Source organism: Taudactylus pleione, unplaced genomic scaffold, assembly GCF_031769625.1.
Source record: "Taudactylus pleione unplaced genomic scaffold, aTauple2 ptg000212l, whole genome shotgun sequence".
NCBI lineage: Eukaryota > Metazoa > Chordata > Amphibia > Anura > Myobatrachidae > Taudactylus > Taudactylus pleione.
In genome coordinates, this window is record NW_028284614.1 from 11,019,854 (window position 1) to 11,035,217 (window position 15,364).

The 15,364-nt window shown below is 45.7% G+C and overlaps 1 protein-coding gene across 4 annotated transcripts in view; it reads right to left on the reverse strand.

Moving 5' to 3' along the window:
* SCUBE1 (signal peptide, CUB domain and EGF like domain containing 1) overlaps positions 1-15,364 on the reverse strand; it is a 326,927-nt gene that overhangs the window by 223,873 nt on the left and 87,690 nt on the right. The window lies entirely within an intron of this gene.

Genomic DNA, 15,364 nt, shown 5'->3' on the forward strand with positions numbered 1-15,364 from the left:
GTTAGCTTACACTGTGATATTTTTATTGAATACCAATTGCTTAGTGTAAAACTACTAAATGCATTGTTTGTGCATTCCGGTGTAATATTTGTCCTTGAAACGTGCTGAAGAAACCCAGAAGATTGTGTTCACTGCCTCAGCCATAACTGGTTACGTTGGACAAGCTGCTGCCTCTCTGAAAAAGTATGAAGTCAGTAAGTAAATATTGCTTATTGTTTTGGATTATCACCCAAACGTATGCTCAGTACGCAACTATCGGCCGTGTGGTTGCGTAATCGCTATTACGTTCCGTAATGAATCAGCACCAAGTTACAGAATCTCTGAAGTCAACAATGATAAACATTTATGTGTCCACGTTTATATCCATGTGCACGCCAATTTCCCCTAAGATTTGGGCCCTCATTCAGAGCCGTACGCTCTGAGCAGAGCGCACGCTCTGAATGAGGGCCGGGCACCATTTTCATGGAGCGTCCTCCTGGACGCTCGTATAGCTGTGGGTCACCACCCACAGGCTATACGAGCGTGCTTTGTTATGGCCGCGATGGTCGAGACCATCGCGACCATCGAATTTGCGAGCCGGAGCCTGCGGTTGAGGTTTTCAACCGCAAGCTCCGGAGTGATTTTGGCTCTATCAGAGCCAAAATCACTCCCACTGACATCACTAGTGATGTCAGTGGGCCGGCTTCTGACGGGAGGCGTTCCCGTGGGAACGCCCCCGTCAGGGAGGCACGCCCCCGGCACGCCCACCAAAGGGGGCGTGCTGTCAATCAACATTGACAGCACGCCCCCTTTGATCGGACACAACGAGCGAAGGACTTTCCTTCGCTCGTCGCGTCTGGCGCATGCGCACGACGGAGCTCCCTCCGTCGTGCGCATGCTCAGTGCATAACATCGACCCACTTGCGAGCGGACAGCCGCTCGCGAGTGGGTCTGAATCAGGCCCTTGGTATGCAAACTGACATAGGACAGAGTAGCTCATTCAGACCCGGACGCTAAGCTGCACTCGCTCGCATCCAAAAGGGGCCGGGTATTCTAATAGCACGATCCTCGTGTGGCAAGGCATAAGGACGCCCTCTATGTCTTAGCGAGCGGCGACTGTGCGATCGCAAAATAGTGTAATGCCGCCCCCTTCCCGGCCGCAGCTAACGTCATCTCCAGGAAGTGTTTAAAACCATCGGGAACATCGAGAGCCATCGGAAGCACTCGCAGTGCTTGTGGGAGCTCTAGCCTATCGCAAGCACCGTGAGTACTTCAAGTAAAATTACATCTGCTGCCGCGGCAAATGACGCACCCATGACGCACCTTTGGGTGCCCATTAAATGCCGCTTTGACGGTCAGACACGCCTACGTTCGCAGCACCACTCCCCCGTTCACAAGCACCTTCCCCTGTTACCACCCACAAACGGCTCTATCTGTCACTCAAAGTAGCGTCCAGGCTGTTTACTACGATTGCCCGATTCCAGATCGCAGAGACTGGCTTGCGCACACGCATTGCGAATTATACACGGGCGAATATCAGTCAGTGCGAGCGGGCACAGCTTAGCGAGCAGGTCTGAATGAGCTCCAGCGTCTGCTACAGTCCTAATATGTTGAATTGTTTTTCAGAACAAGCAATTCTGCCACTACTAATTGCCACTGAGCGTCCCTATGGCTATTTGAAATGTATAAAATGATTAACATTAAAGGCTGTATAATAGACAACCGAAGAGAGTCAAATGTCATGAATAAGTTGAGTAAATGAAGCCACCTAAATTAGGTCTCTCTGCTCATTTTCCTTTCCCAAAATGAGCTGAGATACCTAATTTCGGGAAAAAGTTTTTTAATCATGTTTGCAGGCACTTTCCAGCCTTTTTATGGCAAGGAAAGAATGAATGTTTAAAAAAAAGATTTCGTTTTACTTTTTAGCCAATTGTGGTCATGATGGGGAACAATCGTAAACCGCACGTTAACGTCTACACTGAAATCAAAGGCTGTATGTGCCGAGGCAACAATGCTAATTACAGGCGGGACGCGTCTTCCGGTTTGCAGTCATTATTTTAACAAGAGGGTGTACCCTTTCATGAACTGGAAACCAGGAGCCCCCCTTCTCTAAGGCAATACCACTGAAACCATACAATTACTGCTTTACATTTAGGGGGAGATGTACCAAGCCTCGGAGAGGCGATAAAGTGGGGGAAGTTGCCCAAAGCAAACAATCAGCTTCTGTCATTTATCTAGCACAGTTAGGAGCTGACACAGGGGGTGTCGCTTCAGCACTTCCCCCTCCCTCCAGGATATGGACTAACCCATTCCCCCCCCCCCCCTCCCTCTGGGACATATACTACTCACCTGGCCGCCCAAGTGAGCAGTGTATGTGCCGGTGGGAGGGGGGACGGGATAGTCCATGACTCAGCAGAGGGGGAAGTGATAAAGCGGCACCCCCCTGTGCCAGTTTCCACGCACGCCTATGATTAATAACCATTAGGTCTATCAGTGCTAAATCCCTGGTAAAACTATACAACTATTTGAAAGAAAAACACATTTTTAAACTTAAGTGAAAACCACGTTGAATCATTCCTACAGATGGTTAAGAAAGTTCACCCATCAAAATCCTTAAAGGGGCTTTCAACCCTCAAACCACTTTGACGATTTGTATACACCTTCTGCGATCTGGACTAAGTACATGGAGTGGAATTCACAAAGACAAGAGGTTTTTAATGATATTTCCTTTAAGAGCTTTAGTTAACGAACTACAAGTCTCAGCATTTTGCTGCACTGAATATATATTGGCCAGCCTGAGAGCTTTAGGTAACGAACTATAAGTCTCAGCATTTTTCTGCACTGAATATATATTGGCCGGAATGGGTATGAAATACCACCGGCCACATGGCCGGCGGTTCGATTCCCGTCAGCGGCAGAGTTACAAGCAGCGGAAGCCCGACAGCGCTGGAAATCCCAATCGTGGATAGGTAAGTATGTACTAACCTAACCTAACCCCCCTAACCCTAACCCTCCTTAGGGGTGCCTAACCCTAACTTCCCCCCAAGTGCCTAACCCTAATCCCCCCTCTAAGTGCCTAACCCTAACCACCCCCTTCCCCGCTGCCTAAACCTAAGTCCCCCGGGGGGGTGCCTAACCCTAAGTCCCCCCCAGGGGTGCCTAACCCTAACCCTCCCTCCCCCTAGCCTAACCTTCCTGGGGGGGGTGCCTAACCCTAAGTCCCCCCCCAGGAGCCCTAAACCTAACCCTCCCCCCCCCGCGGCTGTCCGCTCGCGGCGCCGGGCATCACTACGTTCGGGATGCCGGGCGCCGGTCTCCCGGCGTCGGGGAAATGCGGGCGTCTACATCTAGACGCCCGGCATTTCACCCTTGCCGGGATATGACAGTCGGGAAGCCGGCTGCTGGTATTTACGCAGTCGGCTTCCCGATTGCTTCCCATATTGGCCAGCCTGAGAGCTTTAGGTAACGAACTATAAGTCTCAGCATTTTGCTGCACTGAATATATATTGGCCTGCCTGAGAGCTTTAGGTAACGAACTATAAGTCTCAGCATTTTGCTACACTGAATATATATTGGCCTGCCTGAGAGCTTTAGGTAACGAACTATAAGTCTCAGCATTTTGCTGCACTGAATATATATTGGCCTGTCTGGAGAGCTTTAGGTAACGAACTACAAGTCTCAGCATTTTGCTGCACTGAATATATATTGACCTGTCTGGAGAGCTTTAGGTAACGAACTACAAGTCTCAGCATTTTGCTGCACTGAATATATATTGACCTGTCTGGAGAGCTTTAGGTAACGAACTACAAGTCTCAGCATTTTGCTGCACTGAATATATATTGGCCTGCCTGAGAGCTTTAGGTAACGAACTACAAGTCTCAGCATTTTGCTACACTGAATATATATTGGCCTGCCTGAGAGCTTTAGGTAACGAACTACATTTTGCTGATAAGCAATGTTTTATAGCGTATCACTGCATAGTTTAGTAGTTTGATGGGTTTTTTTTTTTTTGTTTAGTTTCTTTGTTAGTTAGCTCATTGAGCCTGATATTAGCCTAGTGGTATGTGCTGTTTGTTTTACTCAATTTATTGCTAGCCATATTAGTGGGAGGGTGCTGGACTTGTTAGTAATCCGTAATTTCACATGCCAGGTCTCCTATGTATGGGTCATTAGTAGGCTGGAAAGCCTAGCTGGAAGTGCCCTATATAAGAAGTGCACAATTCAAAAGTGCAATTTAAGATTAAAACTCGCGTTAGACCGCCGTTGAACCGAAGGGAAACAACCAATCTACACTTCTAACAACCTAAACTAGATTGGGAGAAAATACCAACAACAAAGGTGATTTCACATTCTCACTGCTACAAGATTCTGCTCACTGCATGACTTGGAGTTTCAACACTGCACTCTGGTTGCTACAAAAACTTTGTGCATCACTTACTACTGTTTGTGCTGCCTCTGTGCTTAACAGATAATCTTAATGAACACTGTTAATGTCAGCCTAGCTCTCTAATAATGTCTTTTTACCTTAGCTCTTTTGCCTAGTCTTACATCATCTAGCTACTACCACTGTCTACTCTATTCAATTTCTGCTCCCATCTAATCTCCACTTTTTCAAAACTCAATAATATATTTTTGTTGTGCTGACACTGTACCTCATCCTTCCCATGACCATCCTGTCTTCAACTCTTCCCTTCACTCAGTTTCTAACTAATCTTTTGTTCTGCCCTCTGATTCCACCTCTATCCTTTTCTCCTAGTCTCCTCCACCTCCTCCTATCTCCCCTTCTCTCTCTGCCTTCCTCCCCCTCTTCTCCCATCACTCAATTTTCTTTCTCTTATAACCCCCAAGGAACCTACTACCCCACTGCTAATCTCTCATCCCTCACTTCTCTCCATGTCACTTCACCGCATTTTCAGCCATGTCTCCTTAATTTTCTTCCCTGCCCACCTCCTACAGGGTCCCCTCCTAGCACAGGAGCACGCATGATCCCTACAGTCTATTCATAACGGTCTCCCAAAGTATTCTCATCTCCACGCTATAGCAACCCTGATAATCTCATTCGCATCTCTCCTATCAACTCTGTCAAACTATCCTGTGCCCTCTGGAATGCCAGATCAGTCTGTAACAAACTGGCCCCACCCATAACCTTTGCATCTCCAACTCCCTGAATCTCCTTGCCATTACTGAAACCTGTATTTTACCCTCCGACACCACTTCTCCTGCAGCTCTCTCCTATTGGGGCCTCACCTTCTCCCACACCCCCAGGCCTGGGGGTCGCCATGGGGGTGGTGTTGGGGTCATTCTATCCCCTGGTTACTCATACCAACTTATACCCTCAGAACCATCCCTTACATTCTCCACATTTGAAGTTCATGCTATACGCCTCTTCCAACCAGTACACCTCAGAGTAGCTGTCATCTACCATCCCCCCGGCCCTCCCTCCAAGTTCCTTGACAACTTTGCTTCCTGGCTCACTCACTTTCTGTCCTCAGACCTTCCCTCTATTATCTTAGGTGACTTCAATATTCCAATTCATATCCCCACAGAATCTGCTGCCTCCAAACTACTCACCCTCACTTCCTCATTTGGCCTCTCACAATGGACCTCCTCACCCTCCCATGCGAGTGGGCATTTGCTTGATCTGGTATTCACTCACCATTGTGATATTTTTGCCTACTCCAATTCCCCATTCCCCCTCTCTGACCATCACCTTCTCTCTTTTAACCTATCCCTCTCTCCTTCCCCTCCTCTACCTCCGTAAGCCACCATCACTAATGGTACCATTGAACTATCGCCACTGCTTTCTTTTCCTCCCTGCTTGACTCACTTCTCTCCCCTATCCTCTCTTTCTACTGTGCTGATTAAGCTGCTTCCCTATACATTGTCTCCCTTACTTCTGCTCTTGACTACTCACCCTCGCACATCCACACCTCAACCCTGGCATTCCAAATGCACCAGATACCTGCAAAAATGTTCACGAACAGCCGAGAGACAGTGGAGAAGATCACACTCTAAGGCAGATTTTCTCCATTTCAAATTCATACGGTCATCCTACAGTGCTGCCCTTTCCCTCTCTAAACAGTCATATTTCAAGAATCTCATCTCCTCCCAGTCCTCAAATCCCCAGTGTCTCTTCTCCACCTTCAACTCCCTCCTCTGCCCACCCCCTCCTCGTCTACCCTCCTTGCTCTCTGCCACTGACTTTGCTACCTATTTTACATCAAAAATGTATTCCATACGTCAGGACATCATATCCAACCAGTCCTCCAGCTCTCCACCTCCTCCTCTCCCGGATCACCCCTCCCCATCCATTTTACCGACTCTGAGATCCTTCTCCCCTGTGACTCCCCTGTGACTGGAAAGAAAGTTAAGGCCCTAATCCAGTCCTCCCCCCCTTCCACCTCTCCCCTCGACCCTATCCCCTCCCGCCTCCTCCGCTACCTCTCTCCTTCTGCCTGCTCCCATCTTGCCCACCTCCTTAATTTCTCCCTCTCTACTGGTACTGTTCCTTCTGCATTCAAGCATTCCCTTGTCTCCCCCATTCTTAAAAAACCTAACCTTGATCCTAACATTCTCTAAGTACCGACCAATCACTCTACTCCCGTTTGCATCCAAACTTCTTGAGCGTATTGTTTACAACCGCCTCACCACATTTCTTTCCTCCCACTCCCTCCTTGACCCTTTTCAGTCTGGCTTCCATTCTATCCACTCCACTGAAACTGCCATCACAAAAGTCAGCAACGACCTCCTTGCTTCCAAATCATGGGCCACTACTCCCTGCTCATTCTCCTTTACCTCTCTGCTGCTTTTGACACTGTGGACCACCCCCTACTGCTGCATATCCTTCACTCTCTTGGTCTACGTGACACTGCTCACTCCTGGCTGTCCTCCTACCTCTCTGACCGTTCCTTCTCTGTTTCCTCTCACAACGACTCCTCCCCCCACAGCCTCTTACAGTAGGTGTTCCCCAAGGTTCTGTTCTTGGACCTCTATTCTCTCTCTATACGTCCTCTCTAGGTAAACTCATCCACTCTTTTGACCTCCATTATCATCTCTATGCTGATGATACTCCGATCTACCTTTCCTCACCTTATCTTTCCCCCTCTCTACTGACTCGTATCTCTAACTGTCTCTCTGCTATCCCTTCCTGGATGTCCCAGCGATTTCTCAAACTTACAATGTCTAAGACTGAGCTGATCGTCTTCCCACCCTCCCACATAACATCATGTCCCACTATTTCTTTATCAATAGACGGCATAACTATCTCATCTAGTCCCAAAGTGCGTTGTCTTGGAGTCATCCTGGACTCTTCCTTCTCCTTCAAACCACATATTCAGAACCTCTCGCAGTCCTGTTGTTTCCATCTCAAGAATATTTCCAAGATCAGACCCTTTCTCACCCAGGATGCCACCAAAACCCTCATACATTCACTGGTCATCTCCAGATTGGACTACTGTAAACTCTACCTATCTGGCCTTCCCAAATCCCATCTCTCTCCTCTCCAGTCTATGCTCAATGCTGCTGCTCGACTCATCATCCTCTCCAAACACTCTACATCTGCCTCACCTCTCCTACAAGCCCTCCACTGGCTCCCCTTCACTTTTAGAACCCAATTCAAGGTTCTCACACTCACTTACAAAGCCCTCACCCATTCCTCTCCCATTTACATATCTGATCTCATCTCCCTTCACTCTTCTGTCCGCCCGCTTCGTTCACTTAACAGACACTACCTTTCATGCCAATTGATTACTTCCTCCCACTCCCGCCTCCAAGATTTTTGCCCGTGCTGCTCCCCACCTTTGGAACTCCCTCCCTCTCCCCATCAGACTCTGCACCTATCTACAATCTTTCAAACGAGCTCTTAAGACCCACTACTTCATTAAAGCCTTCCAGCTCTCATCCAAACTTGCTGCTACATCTTCCTTCCTCCCCGCCTACCCCATCTGTGTCACTCCTGTTTGTCTGCCCCTATCTTAAAGAATGTAAGCTCTTTCGAGCAGGGCCCTCTGCCCTCTTGTGCTCCTACTTTAATTTAATTTATCTCTTAGTCCCCACTAGGACAACTAACACTTGGCTACTTATGTGGGCGGAAAGGCCGCTAATATAACAATGTTTATTATACATGTCCATGTCCTGCTGCCGCATTTAATTCAGGGTTTTCTGAATAACTAGTTAAAAATCTATGTATGTGGAAAGTTGAGTTTTTGCAATTGTAAGTCCTTTGTTAAACAATCACTTAATATCGAAGCTAAACCAAACGTTATAATGAGGTGACGAGGAACCAATAAAAATACAGTATTAGGAGAGGCATCAACGTCCTGATAAATTTATGACATCTCTAATAAAAGAGGAATCGTGAAATTAAAACTGTCAGTTTCAAATAAACATAATTAACTACATAAACATGGCGGGATTATATATACACAAACTCACATAACACTAAGTGAGCAATTTGCAGCATATATATGAATTATTTATGGAAAACCTGGCACAGCAACAGAGGAGACATGATTGGGGGTAAACAGTGGAGGATAAGCACAATAGCTACTTAAGGAGCAGAAGAAAGTCATATGTCCGGAGAGCGTTCTGTGCAAAGAGCTCATCTTTTATTATGGGTGTTTATGTTACGGGAGAAGCCACTGTCAGCCAGGGTCCATCCCGCAGAGGCAATGATTCATTATTCGGCTGGCTCCAGTAAAATCCTGTGACTTAGCAATTCTCAAACAGAAAGAAAAGACATTCATCTTACGTTCATAAAGACACACCGTTGACAAACTAGCGGTTATTTAGGGGGTCGATTTTGTTTATTTAATTTCCAACATAGAACATGTTTTATCACGGCTAATTAATTGCTTTCATGTGGTATTATCATGAGTCACTTATACACCAGTAAACATTTCTCTAGCACTATACAAATCATAAATATAAATATATTAGATATTTATAGCCCTGCCCGATTTGAAATCGCTGAAATGCGCCTCGCCCTTATGGCGGTGCACCACTGAAACAGCCGTTCCCGCCCGTGGATCGCACGACATCTATTCACACTGTGGGGAGAGCTTGGAGGCAGCCCAGTATCTCCGTGACTGCTGGACACGCCTCCTACAGTGATGGAAAACGCCCCCATTTTGTATTGACCATGCCCCTTTTGCTCGCGAAATGCCCTTCAGTGAGAGCCCTCGTGCCAACCCTAGAATCAACACTACACAGTGCATGTGTCCCACAGTGTGTATACACAGGCACGCGCGGTATAAGAAATGTATTGGGCAGCGCCTGTAAGTTGGCTAATCAGAAGCACGGCTGTACCATAGTATGGGTATTTGGGGAGTGTCGTAAGTGTTTTGCTGAACCCTAACCCTAATACTCAATGTTGGGATCGCAGCCACTGGGATTCTGGAGCCAGGATTCTGACTGCTGTCAGGATTCTGGCGCTGCGATTCTGACCACCGGGCATTGTGTGCGCCTGGATGCTGACTATGGGCCTGATTCAGAGGCGCTCGCTGTATGCGAGCGCATGCTCTGAATCAGGGCGGGGAGGAATTTTTTTCTTTTTTTCCTGTCCGCTCGCAAAGCTGTGGGTGCCCACTCATAGCTAGTGCGAGCGGGCAGGAGATGGTCGCGATTATCGCGACCATCGGGCTTGCGGGGAGAACCTGTGGTTGGGCCTCAGGTCTCGCAAGCCCAAGTGGACTTCCTGCTCTAATAGAGCAGGAAGTCCACTACTGACATCACTCGTGATGTCAGTAGGGCTGCCCACAAACGGCAGGCGTTCCTTCGGGAACGCCTCCATTTGTTCAGCCACCCCCCCTCCCCACCTACAAAACTGGGCGAGTTGTCGATCAACATCGACAGCCACCCCGTTTTGTTGAGAGCCCAGGAGCGAGTGATTTCTCACTCGCTACGGGGCTTGTGCACGCCGCGCGTGCGCACTGGCCCACCATCGACCCGTTTGCGAGCGCTGGGCGTCCACGAGCGAGCGGGTCTGAATCAGGCCCTATATCCACTGGCTAGTACAGAGAGCTTCGGCATTCAGGATACAGGGAATTATTTATTTTATTTATTTATTAACATAGCGCAGCATATTCCGTTGCGCTTTACAATTGGAAACATAAATAGAACAAAACTGGGTAATAACAGACAGAAGAAAGGCAATGCTCGCAAGCTTACAATCTACAGGGAACTAGGCATTGATACACAAAGATAGGTGTTATATATTGCATTTTGGTCCAGCCAGAATGCAGAGTTTTTGGTGGCCTGCATGATCCAGTCACACAAGAATGCCGGCCAAAATATCAGGAGGATGTGAAAGAAAGACAATATGTGAGGTTATGTGTGGACTGTGAAAGGGGATGTAATTAGATATGGAAGCTATGAAGGTTATGTGGGCGGTTCTGGAATCTGAAGCTTGCCTGAAGAGTTGAGTTTTCAGGGAACGCTTAAAGGATTGGAGACTAGAGGAAAGTCTTATTGTGCGTGGTAAGGCATTCCATCAAGTGGGTACAGCCCGAAGAAAGTGAAGAGGTCGGGTTGGGAATCCAATCCATCACACGGAAGTGGTACTGTGCGAACATTCTGCACATAGACAAAAGATTCTTATACTTATTCCATCAGAAGACAAAACACAAAACTGGTGCTGTACAAAACTCCATACACACAGCATTAAAATTTAGACACATCTAATAATTATCTTTTCTTTATCCTAGAAAGCCAGTATACTTAAGTAAAATTAATAAATAAATGAAAAGGGAATATCTTCACAGATCAGTGACCTCCATATATTTATATTTCTTGCAAACAAATGTGGTAAAAATTGCTGCAGAAAATATTTGTCCATTCAAGCACCAGCATGCCAGGTCCTGAGGTTGCGGAATAAATTTTATACAGTGACCAGATCATGTGAACATCATAACATAAAGTGGAGAACTAAAACAGAGGTATATTCAGGAAAATGTGTACACTATTAAAACAGAGAGAGACTATAGAGTGGCAAATTAAAACGCAGCGCCACCTACTGTACCTAAAGTATAGATTCCCATGACATACTTAACTAAGCAAGGCTCCTGCAGGCGCTTTAAAAAAATGTTTTTAAACTCACCAGAATTGCCCACACACCTTGCCTGCAACTAGTAGCCTATTTAATAAGGGCCTATATATAATAGCTGACTACTGCATGAAAGAGACATTTATTAAAAAATAAAGAGAGCCATATTAAAAAAAAAAACATGTTCAACTGAACCAATAATTGCAATCATAAGCTGAGAGCTGAGAGAAACCTCCTATGATTGGCAACAGCGGACCACCAAATTAATCTGACACTGTGGAAAAGTCTTGAACATACTACCAGTTTACTTTTGCAGAAATAAACCTGTACAAGTGGCTCAGGTACAGTCACAGCAAAGAATGGCTGAATGGATAATGGATGATACAGACGTAGAAAGAAGTCAGGAGTGGGGTCCGCGGAGCATGGTTATTATCGGAGGCTAAACAAACAGCAAATGTGGTAGCCGTTTCATGTCTATGATGAACGTGGCATCACCAGAGAAACGCGTAAGGTTCCTAATACAAAAATAAGGTTTTCTAAGCTCAGCTTATGAAGGCTACTATTGGTTCAAATGAGCATGTCTTTAAATATGGCTGTTTAGCTTTAAATAAATGTTTTTTTTTATTTTATATATATATATATATATATATATTCTTTACATATTTTTTCTTTATTTATAATTTAATATATTTTAATATATTTTAATACAAACACACTTCATATTGCATTGTCTCTCTTTTTTAGTTTCCTACCATGACATACTTAGCCAAACACCAGCACTGTCCCTGACAACTCTACCAACTGGGGACAGTTGTCAGTGACAACAAAGAATACAGTAAAGCAGTGGTTCCCAAACTTTGCGCCGTGGCTCCCTGGGGTGCCTCGGAACACTTGCAGGGGTGTCTCAGGTTGGTTGTCCAGCACCAGATCAAATTATTTATGGTCAATGTAATGTAAATATGTGGACAAAAAGAAGCACAAACCTGTCCACCACCACATAACTGAACCTAAGGATGACAGGTCAGCACAATTTACTTCACTTTACTACATTTTTTTCTGAATTTCTCAATAACAAACTTTTGGCTTAGGGGTGCCGTGAAAACAATGCTGATACTCTAGGGCGCCGTGATTTTAAAAAGTTTGAGAACCACTGCAGTAAGGGGTGTATTTACTAAAGTGCAGGTTTTTAGAAGTGGAGATGTTACCCAAAGCAACCAATCAGATTCTAGCTATTATCTTCTAGAAGGTGCTAGTTAAATGTTAAGTAGAATCTGATTGGTTGCTATGGGCAACATCTCCACTTCTAAAAACTCTCACTTTAGTAAATCCCTAAGTGTCTACCCTCACAGACTCAGCAAACATAGCATTATAAGATTGTACAGAGACATCTGCAAAGAGATATGCCATGAGGTAAATATAATAAGCCTGTAATAAACCAGGTTGATTTTGCCTTTTAAATGACTGGTACTTGAAAACATAGGGAAGTCTCGAATGAAACTCGCCGATGCCGTCAGTCCACAGGTTATTACCCCCATGTGGGAAGATAGACACACTTGGTGGACCTGTATATTTTAGTTCAGATTTTTTATTTAATAAATTTTTAGTCATAATATATTAGATTCCAAAAAAATTTTTAAAAAATAGACAGGTTTACTTAAGACAATGTAACAATATATCTGTCACATTCGGTACAAATTGAAAGTCCTTCTCTGCTTCCCACAAGTGCACGCCAGCACAATAAATAGATTTATAAAGCACAAATAGAACCCAGGCCAAAAAGTTGTATATACATATTGAGATTGTCAGATAGATGTATACAGACATGATCAGGGCCTGTTGCAAATTACATTTTGGAAAGCTGAATGCTCCAGTTATCCAGCCTTGGAGGTTTAACCAATCCCAACCCCGACCCTCTTCGCTCTGCAATCTGCGCTCAAAACTGCTGTCCTGCTCTCTACTCTAACTGAGCTGTGCAGCTAGAGCTCAACCATTAAAATGACTTGTACAATTCACGCACGTAGATTAGAGAGCTAGTAAAAAACATGTGCAAATATATAAGTGGAACTTCCCAGACCTTACAGGAACGTAAGACGTTTCAATTTCTATTTAGAGTAGTTATCTAAGCTATTATTCTCTGCTATCAGCCTGTAAGGTTAGAATGGCTGATCTGTCCTTTAGTGATATTACTGAAAGCTCGAAGGGGGACTTAAGATTGGCGTTGAAATACCGACACCTATCTTAATCCCGGCGCTGGAAGATGGACAGACACCGGACCGAACGAGGTAAGTCCGTGCATCTTAGCACTTAGCCGTGGGGGTTAGGTTTAGGGACTCCCGGGGGGGCACTTAGGGTTAGACACCCCCGGGGAGGGGTAGGGTTAGGCTAGGGGAAGCGGGGTTAGGGATAGGTGCCAATGGAGGGAGCTAAGGGTTAGGCACCACTAAAGGAGGTTTAGGGTTAGGGGCGGGGAGAGGGGGGGGGGGTTGGGGTACTTACCGGTGTTAGTCAGCACCTTGTCCTGTCAGGCTTCTCCGGTGGCACTCCGGATAAAATAGTAGACAAGCAAGAAAGACTAATAACAAGCATCAGAAGGCAGAGGGTAGGGAGGGAGAGAGGACTGGTGTTCTGGGAAGCAGGGACAGAGACAAGGACAATAGAACAATAGATAACAGAGGCCAGACATAGGCAGAAAAAAGGCTAATTGAGCAGTAGACTAGGACTGGCCAAAGCCAGGGAGCTGGATTGTCAAATAAGGTGTCAATAATGAGTCACACTACCAGAGAAAGGAGACACCGAGGTAAGGACTATAGGGGCAATCAGATATAGATGCACCAATAGGAACAGGCGTGCCATAGGATAGACAGTAGCATATGTCCAACACCCAAATCGCTAGCAACCTGGAATTTTGAGCGTTCTTGCCTTTGGGAGACGTCCTCCTGTACTTAGATGCTACAGATCTTGCTATGACATACATTAGGGCAAGCAACAGTGACAGGTTTTCTCTTCTTTAGGAAGGTGGTGGTGGTGGTGGGGGGTCTGTACGTTGGTCAAAAAAGGAAATGAATCGAATAGACAATTCCCATCCATTTATAAAGTGTAAAGTGGCCCATCTTCAGAAAATTATTTCAGAAATGAATAATGCCATGATATCACATTCCAGACACAGAGGCTCCGATTCAGAGCTTTACTAAATCCCATATTTACCTAGATCTCCAATCTTTAATTATCTGCGCATCTGCAGGAATCGCACTGCGCATGTGCAAATCTGGTCCTGCGACGTCGGTCTCAGTGCCATGATCGTGTCGTTTGTGGGTGACCTAGGGGAGGGTTTCAGAACATGGGAGCACGGCGGCCCCGTTGTTTGTGTGTGGCCGAAGCTAGCAGAGTGGTCATTGGACGCAGCTTATCTGGCCCCGGAAGCATGATTTTGCCTGAAGGTCACTCACATGCCTGATGGTCACTCGGCTGATCTGAAGCTGCGTCTTTGGACGCAGGAGTGGATCACCAAAACTGGCAGTGGGCGTCTTTTTAGTTAAGACGCCTCCTACGGCTTTTGCATAATTAGTCGCTACGTATAAAGCTGTAGCAGTAGCAAATTTAGTGTCCAGCTCTGAATCAGGCCCAGAATCCTTCAGGGGACATTAAGCATTATCAATCAGACTTATTGGTGCCACGCACACTGCTGGCGAGCCTGGCTGGCCTCCACACAAGTTGTGATAACAAAAGGAAACAGGACCCTCAAGCAAAACATTACTATTAAGTACAGAACACAATTTATTCAATGAGATATCTACTAAAGAAACGTATTCCCTGACCAGTTGTGTCACATGACAAATTAGCAAAACTTTGATATTTCCTAGGCCTCATCCTATAGGTGGTGGACAAGAAATAGAAACAGCGATATAAAGCGACTTAATATAGCCTGTGTGCACCATAGCGTATACTCTACCAATGCCTGGATCTGTGCAGGACAGATGCAGCACCGTTCCTAAAGAATAGTCACTTGACCAATGCCAGGAAAAAGCGTCCGTCACCACCTCGGCTGGAAATAATCTCACAGGGCTGTAGAATTCTTTAGGTTTACCGAGATCGTGAACGTGAGGATTCATTTGGACTATATCACCTCACACTTGCCTACTTTTGAAAAGCATTTCAGGGAGATTGTGAAAGTAATGGTGCATTATTATTATTATCCTTTATTTATATGGCGCCACAAGTGTTCCGCAGCGCCTTACATAGTACATAGAACTAATAGGTGAACAAGAAACAAGTAACTTACAGTAGATTACAGTGCAGGACAAGGACACAACTTATATACATTGCTGAAATAGTGATTAAAGCACT